The sequence below is a fragment of the Rhinolophus sinicus genome, chromosome X (genome assembly GCF_036562045.2).
Source record: "Rhinolophus sinicus isolate RSC01 chromosome X, ASM3656204v1, whole genome shotgun sequence".
Taxonomy (NCBI): Eukaryota; Metazoa; Chordata; class Mammalia; order Chiroptera; family Rhinolophidae; genus Rhinolophus; species Rhinolophus sinicus.
This window is the reverse complement of record NC_133768.1, coordinates 4,204,768-4,227,236: the sequence shown is the minus strand read 5'-3', so window position 1 is coordinate 4,227,236 and position 22,469 is coordinate 4,204,768. Positions and strand designations below refer to the sequence as shown.

Below are 22,469 nucleotides of genomic sequence, written 5' to 3'. Positions count from 1 at the left end.
AGCTGGACGTGATCGTATATCCACCCCTGCCGTGCTCATGGCGATTTGTGAGTTTTGGGATATTCTCAAAGGCTCAGAGAAATACTGGAGGTTACATGTGTGATCAGCCTCTCAAATTTGGGGGGCCCCTGGATCAGCAGCGTCAGCATCACCTGGGAACGTGTCACCATGTAAATTCTCGGTTCCCATCCCAGACCTACTTACTCAGATATCTGGGGACAGAGAGGGACAGGCACCTCTTGAAGCAAAGCCTCTGAAGTTTTTTGTAACTTGGCAATATTTTCACTTAAATCTATATCTTGCGCATTTTTCCAGACCATGAATCATAATTTTAAAGTATAATTTCATACATAAGGATGATATTCTAATACAAAACAAGCCCATTATATGTCTAACCATTCCTTGGGGGCTGGGGGGCATTTGGTGTTTCCCAGTTTTTTGGTCCAAATATAGATAACACTCAGTGAATATTCTTGACATTAAATGTTTGCCCACATCTCTGAATATTTCCTTTGGCTAAATTTTGAGTAATAATTAGCAGATTTTAGTGTTTGGGCATTTTCCTCCTTACACTGTGTTTGCCTACTCGGGTCTTATATTAATGTTTGCTCCAAAAGACGCTTTAGAGGTGATGGTCCGGCTCGGTCTTATTTTCGGGGAAACACGGTAACACTTTTTCTAGGATGAGTTCACGAACTTAATTGTCACACCTCACAGAGTGTATTCTTACAATAAAGCTAGAGCGGAAATGTTACCAAAACCATTGGAGGAGAAAATACATGTGCAGTATGTACTGAAAAAAAATGCACGTCTGAGTGGACCCGCGCCATTCAACTCTGTGTTGTTCAAGGGTCACCTGTAGTTTCCTGCATCACAAGAGAGATAGTTCATATGGATGACTGGGCGTGCACAGTATGTTGTAAATATCGCCACGTCACCAATCGTGGGTTGATTTTCCTCCCAAAGCGGGAGGGAAGTATCTGCAGTCTACGTGCTCTCTGAATGTCCGGCCTCCCTCCATTTCTTCCATATTTATGACGCTTGGATGAGGCGTCCACTCTCACAGTCCTCAGACTCTCTAGTATCTAGAACTGAAGGGTATCTGTGCTCCCTGGCTGGCCTGCTCCCATCACAGGAGGCAGAAACAGAACAGACGGAGCTGCAAAGCACAATGCAACACGTGAGGGCTTTTTATAACTACATTCACTGCTTCGGGAGGTTCATTGGCAGAGGATTCCCTCAGTGGAAATATCCTCATTTTCTTCCAGCAGAGGCTTTCCTACGTCTGACCTCAGCTGTTTTATTTGCTTTGAATTCTTAAGGGGCCTGCAAAAGCTTTCCTCGTCACGCGTGCAGATTTCTGTGCTTGTTGGAGAGCATGCCTTAGAATTTCTGGGTGTCTGCTCATCTCAGGAAGAATCTGCAAATTGTATGTTTCTGGCTTATTTTCTTTCTTAAAAAAAAAACAAAAAAACGCCATGGATAGGGCAATGCATCACCCTTACAGGATCAGATTTGGTTTCGAATGCAAAAAACGCGTTTATGTTGCCTGTATTCTCATTTTCACACAAAGCAATTTTGACCTGTCACTGTTTTGCATGATTGACAAGCCCAGATAAGAAGGAAGCATATGGGACAAAGCGGCTGAGCCCTGCAGACCGGAGCCCTATGAAGCTTACTCCATGTGTGACATAAGGTGTACAGACATCCTAAAACTAAACAACCCACTCAGGTTAAGATGACGGAAACCAGGAACCCACATCACGTTCCCAGAGCGCTTACTGTGAACAGGTAGGTAAAAAGCTTTGGCTCCCCGTCTAAACTAGGAAAACGTCTAGGCCTTGAGGGGGGCCCTGAGCGAGAGATAACCAGCTGCAGTGCTGCTTTAAGAGCTTCAAAAGATACCTGCCCCAACACACACACACACACACACACACACACACACACACACACACACACTTCTAATCGCACTTGTTCCAGTAAAGATGCCTTTTGAAAACATGATTCTGAAGACTGCAGCTTTGGGCAGGTGTTCAAGAGCCAAGATGGGAAGGCAGGGGGGTCTGTGCCCAAAACAGCACTTCCCACTGCTCCTGGGAAAAGGGAGTGTCTGCTTTTTCCTTTCCTTTGCTCCCCCAAATCCTTGCTGTCCCCAAAGTTCAGATCTGCAAGGGGCGCAGTCTGGGAAGGGAAGGCGGGAAACATCCTTTATCTGCCAGGAGAGCCGTGCTCTGGGGGAAGAAGAGAACGCTCCCTGACTTTGTGTGTGTGTGTGGGGGGGTGACGGGGCTGAACCGCCCGGGTAAGAGGGTGCAAGCGTGTGGGTGCCCTCCGTCCAGGTCCCGAGACTCCCCAGCCTGCTGCAGCCCCTCCTGATTCCCACAGGTAACGCTCTGCTCTCTGCACTCATGTGCGCCTCCCTCCGGGTGGGAGAAACACGGTGAGGCCAGGCGGGCTGCAAGGGGCACAGGCGAGCTTCAGCCCCTGTGGGTCCGTGTGCGGCCCTGAGTGTCAGAAGCAGAGCACACGGAATCCTTTCTGCACCGGAAGGCAGTCATGGCCAGCAGAGGCTCCTGGGGGTGGGGGGGGCACCCCACTTGCTTTTCAACTTGGAAGGGGTTGAACCATTCAAAAACGCAGACCATTCTCAACAGAGCTGCCTAACGCAGGGTCAAGTAAAAGCAGGGCGCCCCTTGCCCAGCGGGGAGAGCGCTGGCAGGGGTCTTGGGTTGGTATCTATCAGTCGGTGTTTGCTGCAGCCCAAAAGGCCGTTTGTTATGCAGACACGGTTCACGGCTGACGGGGAAAGCGGTGGGGCCGCCACACAAGGCAGGAAAGCTCTGAATACCAAACGGGAAAACCAACTCCAACCAGCGCGGGGCACCCTGAGTCCAGCGGGGTTCCTCAGAGCGGGCTCGGTGACCCCTGCTGCGGATGTGCTGTTTTTTGGGGGCTGCACTGAGAAAGGAAAGGGGTGGGGGAGTGGAGGGGCCAAGCCAACACGGGGTGCATCATCATCCCCGGGGTGCCGGCCGGTCTCCCAGCTCATTTCCCAGACTCTCCAAGGGCCTTTATGGGCCACTCAGTAATTCCGTGCAGCCCCCCTTAGGAATGCTGGGAATCTCAGCAATCCCAAACACGCCACAAAAGGAGCCCTGTGCTGTGTGTGCCGAGGGAGTGAGCAAAGTTCCCGTGTGCCCAGAAAGAAAGGGCACGGATGCGGGCAAAGGCAGCGGGTGCTGGGGACGTGGTCTCCCTGGCCTGGGTGTCTGCCAGGGACACTCAGGTGACACAGGGCCACGAGCTGCTGCCTGAGAATCAGGGGTGCAGGGAGCAATCAGCTCCCAATGGCTGATTAGGTTCTAAAGCGGGTCCACGGAGGGGTGAGGAGTGGGGGGACGGGAACACCTGGGCCTCCCTCTGGGGGGAGGGGAACGCCGGGGCCTCCCTCTGGGGGAGGGGAAGGCCTCGGCCTCCCTTTGGGGGAGGGGAACGCCTGGGCCTCCCCCTCTAGGGGGCGCCCGGGACAGCCAGCCAGGTGGTTTCCCCCTCCCCCATGGGGCTTGCATGCACCTCTGCGTACGTGCACGTTCAACCAGGACACAGCCCAGATCCCAAGCCATTCTAGTGCCCTTGGAGCAGCCCTCTTGCCACGTGTGTGACACTCCGCCTCCCCACCGGACACAAGGGTGGTGCACCTTCTCAGGCATCGCCCCGGTGGTGCCAGGCAATCAGGAAGGAAGGCTCATCCCAGCGCTCTGTACGGGCTCTTGTGTTGGCGGCCCCTTGGATTAACGATGGCAAGTAACCCCCCCCACAACTGTCTCATGTCAGGAGGACGGGACACACGGCTAAGCACGAGTGTGCACATACATGCCCACACAGCACCCAGGACTGCAGCGACAATCAACAACAACTGGGAGGAAGGGAAGCCTTATAACATTATCTATTGGGAGGAAATATCCACGCACGAAACTACACACACACACACACACACACACACACACACACACACACACACACGGTACCTCACGAGGACGCAAGCAAGCATGATGGCGAGTCCCACTGGAGAAAGATGGCATTCGTTCGTCAGACCAGGAGAGGGTCCTGTCCTTCCAAATCCTCTCAAGGTTTAAAGGTGGGTGTTTTGAGCTGCCTGCACCTGAACTCCTGATGAGGCTTTTGATTCTGGGGCAGGAACAGAAACTCTGTCACACACGCCGGGGAGTCTCCTTCTGGGGCATGAGTTTCGTAACTTTCAATACATCCTTCGCCTCCTTTGTAAAAGCCCCACGGAGAGAATTCCTCTAGGAAAGTGGTTCTCAGTGGGGCATGTGTAGTAGCGTCTGGGCATTGCTGGCCTTTGAGGGATGGTGTTGGCAGGTAGAGGATGGAGACCAGGGACGCTGCTAAATGTCCTCCCGAGCCCAGGACGGTCCCCACTCCCGCAACGGTGACTCGCCTGGCCCCAAATGCCAGTAACATCGAGGTGCAGAGAAGGCTCTAGGAGAGGTTATGGACACCTGGGCAGGTTGAGCCCTGTCTGCAAACAGCAGTGCCAGGAGCTGGCAACCCAGGAAGCAGACATACGTAGGGAAGTCCTTCTGGCAAGAGGCTTATTTGTGGTGAATGTGCCAAACTGCTGGAGCCCATAACCCCACATCATGCCCGCACCACCTCAGACAAAATTTGGCCTGTACGCAGTGTTAAGATGTGTCCATAAAACCTGGGGACGTGGGCAATACTGGGTCCAGGAGACGCAGGGACATTCACATGCTTGAGTTCTTTCTCCCTTCCCCTCTCGAAATAAATGCTAACTGCGCCTGGAACAGGACAACTCCATCTGTGAGCCCCGGGCACATTTTCAAACCCGGCTAAGATTTCTCACAACCGTGGGCATATCCGGGAATGGCCTCTGCCCTAGCACTGGCCTTTCGCCGGCGTCCAATTTTCAAAAACACAACAGCCGCTCTAAGAGCCCACCCACGGACAGCGGGCTGGTCATCTTCCAAAGGTCCTTTGGAAGAACTTTAATCCATAAATATTCTGTGTTATGTGGAAGAAATGACAAAAATGTGGTTGATTCACCAGGACATGCGGGTTTGCATTACCCGAATGAAGGCATTGCTCAGTGAGGTCCCTCTTGCTACAAAGCATATCAGAGCCCCGAGCCCCCAAGCTGACTGCCAACCCACCCCCTCACGAGCAAACTGGGAGGAGAAGGCTTTGGTGAGCCCGGGAACGCATGCGGGCGTCCCAAGCACCAAGCAACCACTTGGCAACGGACGTGGGTGGTGATATTTTCTTTTTTCTTCTTCTTTTATTTTTAAATTAAAGTTTATTGGGGTGAAAATGGCTAGTAAAGTTACATAGATTTCAGGTGTACAATTCTGTAATCCATCATCTATAAATCCCATTGTGTGTTCACCACCCAGAGTCAGTTCTCCTTCCATCACCATATATTTGATCCCCTTTACCCTCATCTCCCACTCACCTCCCCGCTTACCCTCTGGATATTTTCAATGAGTGCACAGTGCAGGGGTGAATGGGTTTCTCACGTACAGAATATCGGAGGTGGCTGTAGCTTTCCATTTAGGATTCTGGAATGGACTGTCTCCATGTTTAGGCAATGTAGGTGGTTCGGGCAGAGATTGAACAGATGCAGTCACCCAACGCTCTTTAGTAACAGCAGGGTGTGTACCTCGTTCCATCCTCCCTGTGGCTTGTGGGTCTCACCTGTTTCTGTCTGGAACGGGGGCAGCTGTCCTCTGTGTTTATGCTTCCCATGCCCACGCTTGTGAGCACCGGGTTACACAAGCAGACGCATATCCCGGAGGTCAGGGCTGACCCCTGCTGGAACGAGATTCTATTCCTGGGACGCTCCCGGAAACAGATTTACTAGACTTGAGAGAACGGAGGGCCCGAGGAAAGGAGTTCTAGAGCTTCACTCCATGAGCTGTTCTCTCCCACAGGGGAGGGCACTGCCTGTTCATTTCCGTTGTCCTGCACCGGCACATTCTGTCCCGTCCTGCACATTGTACGTCTAGCCTTTGCTTTAGCCTGACACGGACTTCAGGAACTTATTTCCCAATCAACAGGAATATAGACGTGCTCCCTGACAGCCTGTCCAAGCCCCCCTTTGAGTATCATCTCTCTGTGCATTGCCCCACTTACACTGACGTCTTGGAACGCGTACTCTTGTTGTCAGGTCAGGGCTTAATCTCTGCACACTGCAGAGTGAAAATGAGGGCACCACGTGTGTAGGCTTGCCTCTCATTTTCAGCAGTAGCCACCAGACCCGAGAACATCTTTGTAAGGCAGCCACTGCACAGACTGGACTATACATGCAAGGACGGGTGAGATACACTGACACAAATTCAGGGACAGAATCAGATGCAAAATGCAAAGCCACCACCTTAACCCCCAGGACAACGGCTCCACAGAGTTTTCCGGAAACACGGAGTCTCTCCATGAATATGTTTTACATGACTGCCGTGAATAACTAAACTTATTTCCCCAGAGACACACAGGGTAGCATTGAGGGCCATCCTTTCTCCCGCCGATCTCAACATTGTATCCAAGAGTAATTCATTACTTCTGGTTTCATTTGATTCAACCGGTGGTAACTCAGAAGGAGTTTTCTTCTTACCGTCGCTCTTAGCTAATTTTAGAAGCAGCTCCTTCTGTACAGGTCCCCGTTTAAATGACTAAGTCAAACGACATTACATGACCTGTGGCTAGAGTTTGCTTTAACTTTAAGGGTTTTTACTCTGCAAATGATTTACATACAGGTAAGAAAATCCACTAGCGAGTTTCCTTACTACCCAGGGCTGCGTTTCCAAGAGAATTTCCATTTCAATATTTGAACATTCCTCTTCAAATTATATATCGCTTTTTAGTGCTTTTTTTCATTTTCATAGAAATGGACACTTCTTGCTCTTTAATTGCGTTATGTGACGGGATAGTGTTCCAACGTCCCACGTTCTGTATGTCTGATACTTCTTCCCGATTAAACCATAACCACGAGGAAAATTTACTGTCACCAATTTTCCTCTTTAATTCCTTCATGTGATCAACTTGTGTTTTCACTTAGTTTCCCCTCAAGATGTTAACTTGGAACAAGAAATGAGCAATATGTCAAATGTTTGCATGTTAATATGCTTCCATCACACCTTCCCCTACCCACCCTAAATTTAAAACAAAAAGAAAACAAATCCTAGTAGCTTTGTAACGAAGGGATTTCCTACGTAAGGACAAATGGAGCAGCGTGTTTTCTAAACAGACGTGCGTCTCACAGAAACGCATTTGTAGGGCGCTGGTTTTTCACCTGCCATACGCCTCCCCCTTTCAAGAATGAGACTTTCTTTTCCACTTCCTTCCAGATTCTGTATGACGTAACCAGAACCTGCCTTGCTCATTTTCATCAAGGGACGTCCACGGGATTTCTCTCTAAATCTCAGCCATCACTGACCATACTATCTCAATGCGGTCCAGCCTCCACCAGGAATACTCAACTGCCTGCTCCCTCCCTTTCTAAAACCCGTAATGTTTATTGTACAGCTCACTTCTTCAAGAACTATTTATTGACCACCTACTATGTGCCCAAACGAAATGCTTGTCAGCAGTGCCGTACGTTCAGTGGGAAAGTGGTGCCCCCTGCCTGGGTGTTAGCGTTTAAAAGCTTGGAGCAGGAACAGACATTAAGCAGAGAAACACACACAAGGTATTTGTTCATTAACACCAGTGAATCCCACATCAAGACAGTAACATCTAAATAAGATATTACATCTTCTAAGAAGGGGGCTTGTCTTGTACAGATCACAGCTTCTCTGAATGACGCCATCAGCAGTCACTCAAACAAAAAAAAAGGGAAGAACTACAGAAAAGCAGAGAAAAGGACACCTTCCCTTAATCTCAATCATTTCTGTTGCCCTGTAGAGAGTCTGATCACTTTTTTTGCACCGCCTTCCTGGGTATCCTGTGGGAAAAGACTGAGCTCACACTTCGGCTGGTTCACACACTCTTCGCCACTTTGAGTCTCAGCACCCACAGACCTCCGAGGAGGCTAGCAGAGCCCTGCACTGCTCAGGGTACCCGATCGAAGCATCCTGTCCACCCTGAATGGCGGGCATCCCTCCCTCGCCCGCCTGAACCACGGTTACTGCCATTCTCAGGCAGCCCGGGTCCGATCGCATCCAGCTGAGCCCCACAGCTCGTGTTCCCCAGGACCTTACAAAACATTCCACCACCCGCTCCCAACTTCAGTCGACGGAAACTCACTCTGTTCCTTCCCAGACTCGTGCTTTTCCCGACTTCCTCCTCCGGACTATGCCGGGAGGCATTCCCAGTATAGTCTCCATTTGCATCTTGACCATTCCCCCTGTAGCCCCCACCCCCATGTGTACCAGAAGAGTGTAACAATGGCTGCCCCCCACCCCCACCCCGTATGTCACTGGCCAATTTTCGCACGGTTACCTGGTTTAGATGACTTCATCACAGTAGACGGAGCCCAGAAACGATTGGACTGCTGCTCGAAAGCCCATGCAGGAATCAGCCAACATGTAGTCTTGAATAGCCTACAATAAAACACAATGTATGTGACGATGAAAGGACAGAACTCTGCTCCGGCCTCAAGCACACACCCTGTAGACCCTGGGCTGGTTGCTAAACAGAAACAGAGGCACGCGTGTGTGTCCGCTTTCAGGGGTTGGTACAGACCACGCACCTAGTGAGATGCCGAACTCTTCATTCATGCAACCAGCCAAGGAAGAAACACAGAAAATGTCATTGGTGGAGATACTTTTCCCACTTCTTGGTGTCTTAGCCCTATATGGTGTTTTGCTTTTTGTGTTGTGCAATGTTATTATTTAAAAAAAAAAAAAAAAATTCTGTGGCATTTGTGCTGAATCCAATCCAATGGACGCAACTGAAGGGTCGCAGAACATGCCACCCCAAAATATGACGGGAGGAATTCAGGACAGCACCCCTTCCCCAAAACATGCCATTTCGATAGATGGAGTATTTTGAGCTGTAGGCACTTGAAAAATAGCAAATGCAGCGAAAGGCTTTCCCTGAACTGCCCATGTCTTCCTGAAGACTGGTCCTCCAAAGGAGTTCCCCTGTCACAAATGCCCTCCCCCGAGGGTCACCGTGGATCTCACACACCCAAACTGTCACAAACCACCACACCTCTCACCCGTTCTTCTGAGGGCCTGGTCATCTTTCCTAGAAACCGTTTCCTGCCCTGTTCCAGTCCCTCCGTCCCCTTCCAGCATTAAGATGCTGAATTGTAAGCCACCTCGTTGAGTCCGCATTGTGCCTGGGTCTCCCCCACGTCGACACGAGGTACACGTGTTAATAAACTGCCTGTTCTCCTTGTGCTAATCTGTCTTTTATTAGAGAGTCTCAGAAGAGGACACAGAAGCGAAGAGGGGAAATTACCTTCCCTCTGTTACACAACCCTTTATGTAACTGTCGGTAATTATTTTCCCCGAAACTCTTTTTACACAATTTCCTGGTGTTTATAGTGTAATTACCTGAGACACAATTTGGACTGTAATTTCTTATTTGTCGAGGACGGAACAGTATGGCCATTAATTAATTTGTTTCCAATACTAATTGCCTCTGATGCTGAAACTTATTATAAAGTTATAGGTAAATTGTTGGCTCTTACTTAAACCATTGGACTCAGTGATGATCGCGGTACGTACTGCCAAGAGCTTGGGGAAAGTTACATTTAGGAATCGTAAATCAGAACGATGTCTGATTGCACGCTGGCTATGGGAATTGTGTTCCTAAAGCCTGTATTTATTAACGGAGAATAAAACAAAAAACTAGTTCATAGGTACCCTCAAGTTTTTTACATCATTCTACTTCACAACACCACCCAGCCTCCATTCAGGAACTACTTGAACACCAACGAAGGGCTGATAAATGTCTGAAGTGCTTGGGGAGAGGACGGGGACCAGGGCAGATACCCATCCATCTGTCCTGGAGCCTCTTCTCGGAAGTGGGAGCAGACAATAAACACAGAAATAGACACATACGCAAAATTACTTGAGACCTTGCTGTTTGGTGTGACAGAGACAATAAAGAAATGGAAGACAGAGGCGCAATGGGTACGGGGATTAAGAGTGACGCCGCGTGGGGAGGGGGAGGGGATATTCCCCACAAGTGGTCAGGGAGGTTTCCTGCAGACAGGACGCCTGCATCCTCTGCATGACGAGAAGAGCCTGGGGAGGGTGCGTGTGTCACTGAGGGGAACGGAAGAAGCTACTGAGCAAGGAGAGCAGAAAGAGACAAGGCTCCAGAGACGGGCAGGGCGCAGGGTCCACAGGCAGCCTTGAGCTCTGGGGGACAAGTCTGCATTTTATCCTGTTTGATGGGAAGATGGGGGGGCGCTTTAAGGAGAGAATGGCTCCGGCCAAAAGTCGCTCTGTCGGCGATGTGAGAGGGACAAGGGGGAAAGAGTGAGAGACAGACAGGAGTGAGAGCTCAGGGTCACGTGGCTACAGAGGTGGGGGTGGCTGGGGAGGGGGCAGCTGGGCAGCAGGACCTGATAATAGATCGGATACGGGATGAGAGGGAAGGAAAAGAATTAAAGAGCAATGATAGGATATGTGTGTATCTAAGCTAGGTGTGTAGATAGACAGATAGATGATAGATAGAAGACACATAGATAACAAACAGACAGATAATACATAAATGGATGACACATAGATAATAGGTAGAGAGATGATAGATTCATGGATAGATACATAGTGGATGGATAGATGTGATGATACAGATACATATATACATGCAAAGATGATAGACAGGTAATACATAATGGATAATACATACATACATACATACATACATACATAATAGCTAGGTAAGCAATAGATAGATGCTACATAGATAGATTACTGATAGAAGACAAATAGATAAATAGGTAGACATAGCCTTCAGTAAGGAATTTGCTTCTTTCTTTATGGTATGTGGGTAGAACACTGAAATGGCTGTTCTCACTGACCAACCAAGTGACTAGAAATGGTTTTAGCAATTTTGACCTGGTCCAAGTGAAGCTAGTTTCACCTAACTAGCCAAGCACCTTCAGAGAAGGTAGATGCTCAAGGGAATAGAAGAAACAAACTCATTTTGATTCAGAGTTCACCCCACTGGTATTTCCCTTTCCGTTGCCCAGGGGTGAAATACCAGCCAACGTCTGAAGAGCGTGAATGTGGATGAAACCTCACGGCCTTGGAAAAGCAAATGTGTCCTGGAGACTTCCGTGAACTGCAATCTGCCACCTCGAAGACACAGAGTTGTCCCTACGTTCTCCTGAAAGAGTGATACTGTTTTTTGTTTGTTTTCATATAAATATCTTTGAGTTCTTCCAGGGACTCATTTGAACGTCTCCCGAGCTGTGCATCGGATGCTGCTCCTCGCATATTTGACAAGAGTGTGGTGTCTGGGGTTGGGTTCTGCCGGGAGCACACCGAGAGGGTGGGTAGGAAGCACGAGGCTTGTCGGGATCTCTACCTGGAAAGCACGGGACACGAGCAGGATTGGGCGGGGGAAGACGTGGCACCCATGGAAAAATGGCTGCTTCCTAATGGATCCAGAAAGGGGCACAGCTCTGCCAACGCCGCGCAGAGACCAGCCTCAGATCTCTGAAGTCCAGAACCGTAAGGGGATACATCTGTGCTCCCTTCTTCTCTGCAGCCATCGGCGCTTGGCAGGACCACCGGCATCAGATCCCCTCGCTGCTTAGATGCCCTTCGGTCTGTCTACAACTAATGCCTGTGCAGAATGTGGCAGCATGAGATGCTAAAGCTGGTGATGGGGAATGTCAAACAGATTAATAGACAAGGATAGAAGGGGGCGGTCTAAACCCCACGGAATTCAGAACTGGCTAGAAAAACACGAAATGGGCTGGACCTTCCAGAGACAGTGGGATCCCGTGCAAGTCCAGCACGTGTGCACTTTCTCTCCTTCCCCTGACCTACTGCTACCTACCGCCCTCCCCAGCATCCGCTGATGAGACTCTGGAGCATATTGGGTCATGACCCGCACCCGGGGAATTCTACCAGTTGGAGGCAACGTGTCTCCCTCTAGAGAAGCTGGTTTAAAAAGCATCTTCATATTCCGATGGGAATGCTATCATTTGGAGGCCTTTGCTAACAACGGGGAAGGTTCTGAGCTTTCACCATAGTTTTGATCCAAGTAGCCAGCCGACCAGAGCTTCACAGATGATGGCAGAAGACAAGAGACTCCCAGCTCAGAGGAAAAAGGCTGCTTTTCCTCACAGGATAGCAGGGGCCAGGGCAGCGGCATTCGTGCCAGTTCCCTGACCCGAGATTCCAGCAGGGCTGAGGGACGGCCACACACACACAGTGGGCTGTATGACATGGGAAGGACTCTTTCCTCAGGGAAACGGAGATACGTATGTAGAATGGGCTGGAAACCTGCCTAATAATGAGAAAGCAAAGCTGCCCCTGGCTTGAGAGGAAGACACTTGTCTCTCTCTTCCAAGGCTGTCAGCTGTTCAAACGTCCTTGAAAAGGCAGTCTGACGTAAAGGATGTCAGGACTTCTGCTGTACTACAGGCAGACGTGCAAGACCTTCAGGAAGAATTGTCTCCCCACAGCTTTTTAATGTGATTTCTTGAATAAAGAAGAAAATGACTTAGAGGTGCACTAGAGCCTGTACCACGTCCAAAAGTCAGAAATAACGACTCTCAGTTCCCATGGAAAATGGGGTGAGAAACTCGCCATGGGTAAGTCTCCCTCCTCAAAGTAAGACCTTTCCCATTCACAACAGAAGGTTTCATGGCTGCGTGAGAGCTTTCCCGGGTCACCCGACAAGGAAACTGATCTTCAGACAACCGAGTGGCTTTCAACTGTGAGCCATCCCGACCGTCTGAATTGTGAAGTTCATTGCTACCACAGCCCCCTGGAAAGCAGGAGGAGGCTGAGTCCACACCGTTAGCCCAAAGCCACGTCATACCCACTGCACGCGTGCCGTTTGCTGGACCACTGAACTCCTCAAACGGAAGGCAGGCCGTTAGTACCTAACAAATGACACATTTGGCTGAGAGATAGAAATGGACAATAGTTTGCTTTAATTAGGTTCAGTGTGGTTGTGTGGTTGTGTGTGTGTGTGTGTGTGTGTGTTTATGTAAAAGTGTTTATTAGTCAGTCCTTATGACTGAGACGTTGGACTGAAGTTATCACGTAAGGACAATCAAATTATGGCCGGGGAAGAACGAACAAAAGGAAAGATCAAAAGTGTCCCGGCAAATATGCTAAAACACCCTCAAGTTACTTTCCATCAATCAATCTATTGATCAACGCCCCTACTTATGGCATACAGAATTGAGGTAAAAATTCACTTTAAAACCAGTTAAATTCTGTAGCTTATATCTGGTTAAATCACTGGACTATCCAAGTCTTCCTAAATTATACAGTCGTATGTATGTGTATGTTTGTAATCTAAAGCAGAATAAGACAGAAGCAGGGGTGGGGGTGACAGAGAGACAATAGCTATCTAAAAAAGGACCCACTGTCTCTGAATTTTCTGGAATAAAGTCGAGATGTTATACATGGGTAAGATGTGTCCAGGAAAATGGAAGTATTTGTCCAGATTGTTCAGACTTCACCATGGAGCTCTTTTGGGTACATAGCAGATGGCATATTTTTATAGAAACAGTTTGGATTCTACTGGTTTAGAGAAACAATTTTCAACCTAAATGAAGAACTAACCGTGGAGGAGAAAAATATTTAAATTGTATAATTCAAAAAGTTGCTTTCAAAACATTTAATACATTAAGAGGCTGCTCTTAGAGTAACCCTGAAGGTTATTTTAGTAACCACATTCACGACAGTCGTTGTAGGGCTGGATGGCAAGTATTGATGATGTGGCAAATTATAAAAGGCAATCACTGGGCCATATGCAATTGAAAATCTGATTTAAGTGGCCTGGATTTGCCTCCAGAGTGAGAACTGAAGGATCAGATCTTATCACTGCGGTCGCTGCTCTAAAAGGTTCCTGCCCCCCTGCTATTCACGCCCTTCCATAGTTCTCTGCCACATTGTATCAGGCTTCGTTTCTCTGACCGAAAGAATACTATTGGTTACACAGTGATGGTGCACGAACACCAAGGTTAGGTCATAAAATACACTGCGGTGTCTGTCTTGTTCTCTGCCGTGGTTTACTCATTCTGAAGAAAGCCAGCTGCCATCTTGTAAGGACAGTCAAGGAGCCCCACGGAGAAGGCTGCAAGTTAAGGAACTGACACCGTCTTCCAACCCACAGGAAGGCACTGAGGCCTCCAGCCAACAGACATGGAAGTGTGCCATCCTGCCAGCACATGCCCCAGCCCTCAAATGACGGTTGCATCAGCTGACATCGTGACTGCAGCCTCACAAGATGCCCAGAGCCAGAAAACCCAACTCGGCCACTCTAGGATCCCTGAACCATAGAAGCTGGGAGACAATGAACATGTGTTATACTCAAAAGCCACTACATTCTGTGCCGATGTGTCACACAGCATCAGCGAACCAAGTACGGTGATCAACCAATGTCATCTTCCACTTGGGGAACAAGATGAAAACACTGGGACTGGGGCTGAGATGAGAAGGAGTGAGCACACAAATGCCAACCCTGTTTGACATGGGCGCTCGATGAAGTTGGGCACAGTGGCACTGATGGTTAGACGATTGCCATAGTCACGCCTGTCACCACGTGGCATAATCCTGTTGTTGCAGGTGTTACAGCCAATGTATTACCAGGCAAAAGTGTTCCAGATGAGAGTATCAGACTGTGACACTTTTGTTTTTTTCATCATTCTCACATGTCCATGCTCACATCTGAGAAAAATATACAATTATCTGATTTATGTTTGAACTACACATGCTAATTCTACGATTCTGAAGAGTAGGGGGGGGGGAAACATGCAAAGAGATCCAGTGAAATTCAGGACACGGGATCCAGTTAAATCCCGTAAGGTAATTAACGGGAAAATGATGCCTCACAGATATTCAATCACATTTTAAAGCTACAGTAATTTTAAAAGTTTGGATCTGGTTCATGGGCTATCACATGATTATTTTTTTGTACGACTGTTTATAGCAATAAAAGTTTGGAAATAATTTAAACACCCACCAAACAAAATAATAGTTAAGCAAATTACGGGGTACCCATTCAACCTCCAAGTGATATCTTTATGTGGTTAAAATAAGAAGTAAAACAGATTATTCAGGGATGTGAAATGTGGTTAACTGCGAGTCTTCACCCTCGTTCCTACAAAAACAGATCTTAAGTTCATCGTGATGAGCGTGAACCCACAAAGAGTAGTTGTCCTTCAAAGAGACTGAATTTTTCTGGGAAGAATTTGAAACACAGTTGGCTAAAGTGGCAAAATAAATATTTTAACATTTAATGACCTCCAGGTATTGAAAACAGCTTTTGCAAATGTTTAAGGTTTCTATTTCTACATATAAAAAAGTATTACCGTGTTGCCCCGAAAATAAGACCTAGCTGGACAATTAGCTCTAATGCATCTTTTGGAGCAAAAATTAATATATGAGCTGGTATTATATTATATTATATTACCCAGTATATATTATATTATATTATATATTATATATTATATATTATATATTATATATTATATATTATATATTATATATTATATTATATTATATTATAATTATATTATTACATTACATTATATTATACCCGGTCTTATATTATAGAAAAATAAGACCAGGTCTGATATTAATTTTTGTTCCAAAAGACGCATTAGAGCTAACCGTCTGGCTAGGTCTTATTTTCGGGAAACACGGTAGTGAAGCAAAATATAAATAGCATATTTGGCTATCAAATCAGGCTTGGAATAAACAAGGTAAGACTATTTCTTTTTAAAAAACACCTTGGGAAAAAAGAAACAGAAATTGAATATACACTGATTTAAGAAAAATGTATCCTTATTCTATCAAGTCTTAAGACCTTTAAGTATCATTCTTTAAAACTAACTTGATTTATTTGGTTATTTATAAATCAGTATTTTATTAATATTAATAAACATCATTTAAATATCCATTTATTAATATCATATCCATTAATATGACTTTATTAACAGTCTTTTTCTTTTTTTTAAAGATTTTATTGGGGCTGGGGAACAGGACTTTATTGGGGAACAGTGTGTACTTCCAGGCCTTTTTCCAAGTCAAGAAAAGGACTTTTTGTTGTCCTTTCAGTCTTAGTTGTGGAGGGCGCAGCTCAGCTCCAGGTCTAGTTGCCGTTGCTAGTTGCAGGGGGCGCAGCCCACCATCCCTTGCGGGAGTCGAGGAATTGAACCGGCAACCTTGTGGTTGAGAGGACGCGCTCCAACCAACTGAGCCATCCGGGAGCTCAGTGGCAGCTCAGCTCAAGGTGCCATGTTCAATCTTAGTTGCAGGGGGCACAGCCCATCATCCCTTGTGGAACTCGAGGAATTGAACTGACAACTTTGTGGTTGAGAGCCCACTGGCCCATGTGGGAATCGAACCGGCAGCCTTCAGAGTTAGGAGCATGGAGCTCTAACCGCCTGAGCCACCGGGCCAGCCCCAGTAACAGCTCTTTTTTCCTGCTAATTAGTTCCTCAAGAAAGATGAAATGGGTATTGGTTTAGAGAGTGCCGTACAGAAGACCAAGGCTTCCCTGGGAGAAGACCCAGAAATCCAAACAGAGGGAGATCACTTCGTTAAAAATCTACATATACTGGTAAATCGGAAGGTGATGAGAACAATTACATTTTACACAAATCACAGATGCAAAAACTGGTGTGACATCTGAAATAGCCAGATCGCTGATTAGATTTTCTTCTTTCTGATTCTAGTGGAAGTTTAGACTTGGAACCCCCCCTCCCCACTCCACCCTTCAAAGAGTTAAATAATGAATTTCAAAGTCTAATATACTTTTTCCCCTGATGCTAACGAACTGTGGTACAGTTCTGTCCTCTGTTACCTTTATCAAATGGAGGAAAAGTCTCAATTCTCACTAGAGGAATAATAAAATAGCCACCCCACAAATAATTCTTAACAGCCATTCTTTCAGATAACATTTCGTTACTACGTATGTTTAAAAACCGGCCCTCAGCTGTGGGTAGGAATACAATGTATCTGTTCTGAGTCTGCCCTGCACACTGTGTAAAAATAAATAAAAGCACTTCTTTTCTACCCTGAAACGTTTCAGCTCTCAAACAGGACTCCTCGCTTCCTCCCACTTAAAATGGATTTCCCACTATGAGCTGATGGATGGTCAGACCCGGGTGCACTAATTTCGGTGGACACTAAATTTGATCTAATTCAGCAGGCAAGCCGCTGTTAATGAGGCCTTCCAGGACGAGCGCTGGGCAGGCCGCCTCTTGCTGTCACTGGTCGATACAACTCAGGCAGATCCAGTGGTCAACGACGCGGGCTTCTCAGGAAGGAGGGTTGTGCTGTCAACAGCCTGTGGTCACCTACGACCACCGTTTGCTGGCGCCTTGCCCCCGAGCCCGCTGGCTGCATACAAATAACCTCTCTCCCTCCTTGTGCGATCTCCTCCATCTCTGCCGACTGCCAGAGCTGCTAGGAAAGCACGGTCCCTGCCAGCACCCCAAACGCCGTCCTGCATCCAGCCTTAAGCCTGATGGATGGGAGTCAGCCTGCTGACACAGCCAGCACCGACGTGCTGTTTGATCCCAGGGATGCCTGGCGTGTCTGACAAGGCCTGGGGAGAGGACGTCCAGGTGCCTCATTTCACGGAATCCTGCCCTGCACTTCCTCACAAGGAACAGGACATTAAACTCCCTCAGTGTCCTCGCCTTCCTGGAGGCCGTTCTCTCAGAGCACAGTATCGTGGGGGCTGTACCAGCCACACCCAGGGTTGAGAAATTCACCCTCTGTCTGTCATGTGACGGACACCTGCAGGGCTCCTGTTTAAGGCCTAACTTGTTGCCTGGATGCTCTCGGTATTCGGAGTCTCCCCACTGGCCTGCTTTCCTGACCAAGCAGAAATCCTGCTCCCGTTGTAGGTTAATGCCCATCACTTCATAATTAATTGCAAATACGCAGAAAGCCTTTTCTGGGTGGCCACGAGGGATGACAGCCTGTGGGGAGGGGGTCATGGGTGTCTCCTCCCGTGGTGGGCAGTTTGGTTTCAGAGGGAGGGAAGGACACACCAAGCGTATCCCTCTGTAAGCGGGCACGACATACGAAAGAAACGCAGGAGCAAATGGAGAGCTGAAGGCGAGTGTGGCAGCCGTGGGGGTCCCTGAGGCAGACTTTCCCTCTTCCTCAGACTCTTATCACGACCACAGCATCAGACATGGGTGTCCCACCCGGGCTTTGCACGTGTGTGTCTCTGGGCATCTACTGCCACAGTAACATCGCCCTGGATAATAACAGTAACTAGTCTGTGCTTCGTATGTTTCCGTTTACAAAGCACGCTTGCTCCCGTGGTCCCATTCAAGTGCACCTGCCGTGATCAGAGGAGAAACTCTTTTGTACCCATTTTACAGGTGGGAAACTGAGGCTCAGAGAGGGGGAGTGACGAGAACCACCATCCTCTAACCACGAAGAGGCTTGAGCTGAGATTGGACCCTCTGATTTCACAGTTCTTCACTGTCCTGGTCTGTAAAATCAGCATCAGGATGGTGGCCAACGAACGAAGGTGGGGAAACTGAGTCAGAGTGGTGCCGACTGTGTAGGCGTGAGGCATGGGGAGCCTGGAATCAGGGTCTGTGCTCTAGTCTCAACACTCGAGTTAACAAAAGACATACACACGGGAGTATGTAAGGAGCACAGAGCAGCAGGGGGTTGGCAGGGAAGGAGGGCAAGTCCGGAGGCAGCTCCAAGCTCACAAGGGAGCCAGGAAACAGCCCGGAAGCCTGGAAGGATTGGAGGCCTTTTTCCTTCCTCCAAGGAAGCCCATGCACCATACTGCTAACCCACGCCAGAATTTACACCTTCACCCTAGTACGACGCAGCAACAAGTAATCAGTGAAGCAGGAAGCTTAGACGGCGGGAAGGGACAGGCCACGCAGACACTTATCTGTTCTTGCAGCAGAAATCCTGACCGAAAAGATGTGGAAGATCTAACTGGAGACAACACAGGGATGAAACACAGGTTTCCGTTTTGAGGCAATAAACACATCACACACGTCCCAACCTCATTCTCACTGGAGACATCAGCTTTCCCTGGAAGGTACTTTAAGCATGAAAAGACAGGGCCGTCACCGAGCAAGGATTCTCTTTAAAAGAAGGCCTTATGGGAATGCACCCTTATCTTGAATCGCTCTCTTATGAACACGTTAATTCCTAAAATTTTGATAAGAGTCACGTATCTCCGCCTTTCTCTGCTGGTGAAGGAATCCTATTTTACACCGCCGAGGAATTTACAATGCTTGAAGATAAGAAAAATAGGCCGGGGCGTCTGGAACACAGACTCACCGTCTGCATCGATCAATTCACCAGATAATTGCACACCCCTGCACGTCGCTTTCTATCAGAGTGGCTGCAAGGTAAATAATATTGATGTCTTTTCTTTTGTCATAGTTTAATTATATTTGCGAGAATTATGTTCACAGGCCAACACGGGGCTTTCGTGCAGACGGAGGCTTTTTCCTATTTCAGTATTAAAATTCGTGGTTTTTTTCCATTGATTATTTTGATGTTATAATACATGCAGCACGAGGAGTATAAAGAATGAGAAAGCTAAGATGATGGGATTGGAGAGGCTTGAGGATCCGTGGCGTCTAAGAGAAAAGAGTATAAAGGACCCTGTGAGTTGAAAGAAGGGTCGCCGTCCAGACACCAGGCAGCCACACAGCGTGTTCACCACGTTCACCAGCACTGGTGAGGGGTGGGCCGCGGAGGCCATCGGGCGCTTCTTACGGTACCGGCCGCCTTTTGCTCCAAGTCTGAGCATTCGCCTCACGTTCCCTCGTAGCTGGAAGGGTCCTGGGCAAAGAGGCATCCTCTTGTTGGAACCAGCAGACGTGGTTCGCGTGTGGGGTGTTGGACAAGACACTTAACCTCACAGCACCTGGATGTCCTGTCCTGTAAAGGAGTGAGGGATGCTGACAGCATCGGTCTGCCCACCAACACCAGTGGCATCCACCAGCTGGAATCACCAACATGCCCAGATGGGTCGCCAAATGCCCGTGTGGGGGGGCCCCAGTGGACACCCAGCGATTTAATGGAACCAAACATGTCGGGTGCACTCACTCGCCAAGCTGGAGGCACTGTGATGGGTGCAGAACGCACTTAGAACCAGGCCGAGTTTTCTCTGTGTCCTCACAGGTCAAGGGACAGGGGTGGGTGGAGGAAAGAGCATCCAACCAAACCACCACAGAAGTAGCCACACGTGACAAGTTACGCGAAGGTCTGCGAACAAAAGAGTAGGATCACACAGGAATATGTGAAAGGGCGCTGACGAGTGAGGGCGACAGCAGGTAAGAGCTTTCAGAAGGACGACCGTTGGGTGTTGGTGGCTGGAGAGGCCTTTGTGAAGACGAGGTGACGAGGACCCCGCCAGAAGGACGGCCTGGGTGAAGGGCCTGAGAGCGGAAAGAGGGCTGAACGAGGGTCAGCAGTCAAGGAGTCCGAAGAGCTCGGGGAGGACAGCGTGGGGTAAAGCTGGGAGGGACTCGGGAGCCATCTGAGCACAGCAACAGACCCTGGCAGGGCCTCGGCGTTTCCGCCTAAGGGGCGGTGGGCCGGGGGCGACGTGTGAGCTGTGGCCTTCCATGGTCACTTGGCGCGTTTACTGACCACTGGTCACTCGTGTACCATGAACTGCGAAGGGAAGAGGGCGGGAGCCGCGAGCTCCGCAGGGAAGGGAAGGTCCCTGCAGGAAAGCGGCTGAGGCCCCTGCACCACTGGGGAAGCAGCGGGGCTGGGGCTGAAGACACACAACCCAGACCACACCTGCCAGCGCTCTGCTGAGTTGGGTCGTCTCCTCCAAGCTGGGCCCTGCTGTCCCGGGGGGCCCGGGGGCTGCCCTCTACCTGCGCCTCGCGGCATTCACAATTTACAATGTTCAACTTCTTTTCTGCTCATTTTCTTTCGTGTTTGTCTCCCTTCCCAAGCGTCTTCCAGCCACACCATCGTCCCGAAACTGGGGGCATTTTCAGAGGAAGGAGGCAAGATTTGGGGGTAGATTTTAGGCTGGAAGGAGAGGAGAAAAGGAGTGAAGGGAGAGCGTGTTCACTGGCTGAGAGGAATGCAGGACGACCACGCTGCAGGGACGGGCACTGACCACTGACGAGACGTAAGTCCAAGAATCTCGTCTGGGGATCGTCCGGACTCACGCTCCCGAGGCATCCAAGTGGGTCTGTTAGATTGTCGGGAGAACGTGCAGTTTTGCAGTTGTCCAAAGACTGCATTGGGGAGATGAACGTAAGTTTCTGTCAGCACACAGGGGGCCTGGGGGACACAGAGCCGGAGCCCCCTGTGACAATGCCACTCGTCACCAGACAGGGAGGCAACGAAGAACGGGAATTTGAGAAGCCGCCGTCTGAAAGATTGCTGAGTGCAAGCTTCTGCCTTTTTCTTCTTCCGACATCTAAACCCTCTGTGCATACGTAGCTATGGGAAAGGGACGCTTTTCCTTACGAGCCCCTGAGGAAGCGACTGTAATTGTTTCTGTTTCCCTTTCCCTCTCCAGCGTCACTCTCAGCCCTAATGGCAGTCACTTCATACATGTTTGCCAGCGGACAGACAGACAGACAGATGTGACATCGAGGTACAGATGCAGGTGTACAAGGTCAGAGAATTGAGTTTGCGAACTCATCCTAGAAAAAGTGCCACACACCTCATTGCTGAATATCACCACGGTCACCTTCCAAGGACTCCCCTTTGGGAAGCTGTGCACTGATGCCAGTGCCTAGTCCACCCTTCAAAGCAATTTTGGAACTCTTTTTCTGGAATGGCCATCAGAGCTGTCGTCGTATTACCCTTGATGTCCTGAATGTCATCAAAATATCTTCCTTTCAATATTTCCTTTGTCTTTGGGTAAAGAAAGAAGTCACTGGGGGCCAGATCAGGTGAGTAGGGAGGGTGTTCCAATCCAGTTATTTGTTTACTGGCTAAAAACTCCCTCACAGACAGTGCTGTGTGAGCTGGTACATTGTCGTGATGCAAGAGCCATGAATTGTTGGTGAAAAGTTCAGGTTGTCTCACTTTTACATGCAGCCTTTTCAGCACTTCCAACTAGTAAACTTGGTTAACTGTTTGTCCAGTTGGTACAAATTCATAATGAATAATCCCTCTGATGTCAAAAAAGGTGAGCAACAGCATTGCAACAAAGTTTGGAAACTTAATTGACAGACCTCATAGTACCCTACGTAGGCCCTCTGTATCACTTTGTTGGGTGCTAGGCAATCCCTACATGACAAAGCTATTAATAAAAGCCAACGAGTTATTCTTTTCCCTGATAATCACAGGACCCACCTCAAC

The 22,469-nt window shown here is 48.6% G+C and overlaps 1 protein-coding gene across 3 annotated transcripts in view; it reads right to left on the bottom strand.

Annotated features, from left to right (window-relative positions):
- Positions 1–22,469, bottom strand: part of PUDP (pseudouridine 5'-phosphatase) — a 485,786-nt gene that overhangs the window by 297,307 nt on the left and 166,010 nt on the right. For all 3 annotated transcript variants that reach the window (XR_012493488.1, XR_012493490.1, XR_012493489.1), the window contains exon 5: positions 8,476–8,576. The gene's annotated coding sequence lies outside the window, so the exon portion shown is untranslated. The remainder of the gene's footprint in view (positions 1–8,475; positions 8,577–22,469) is intronic.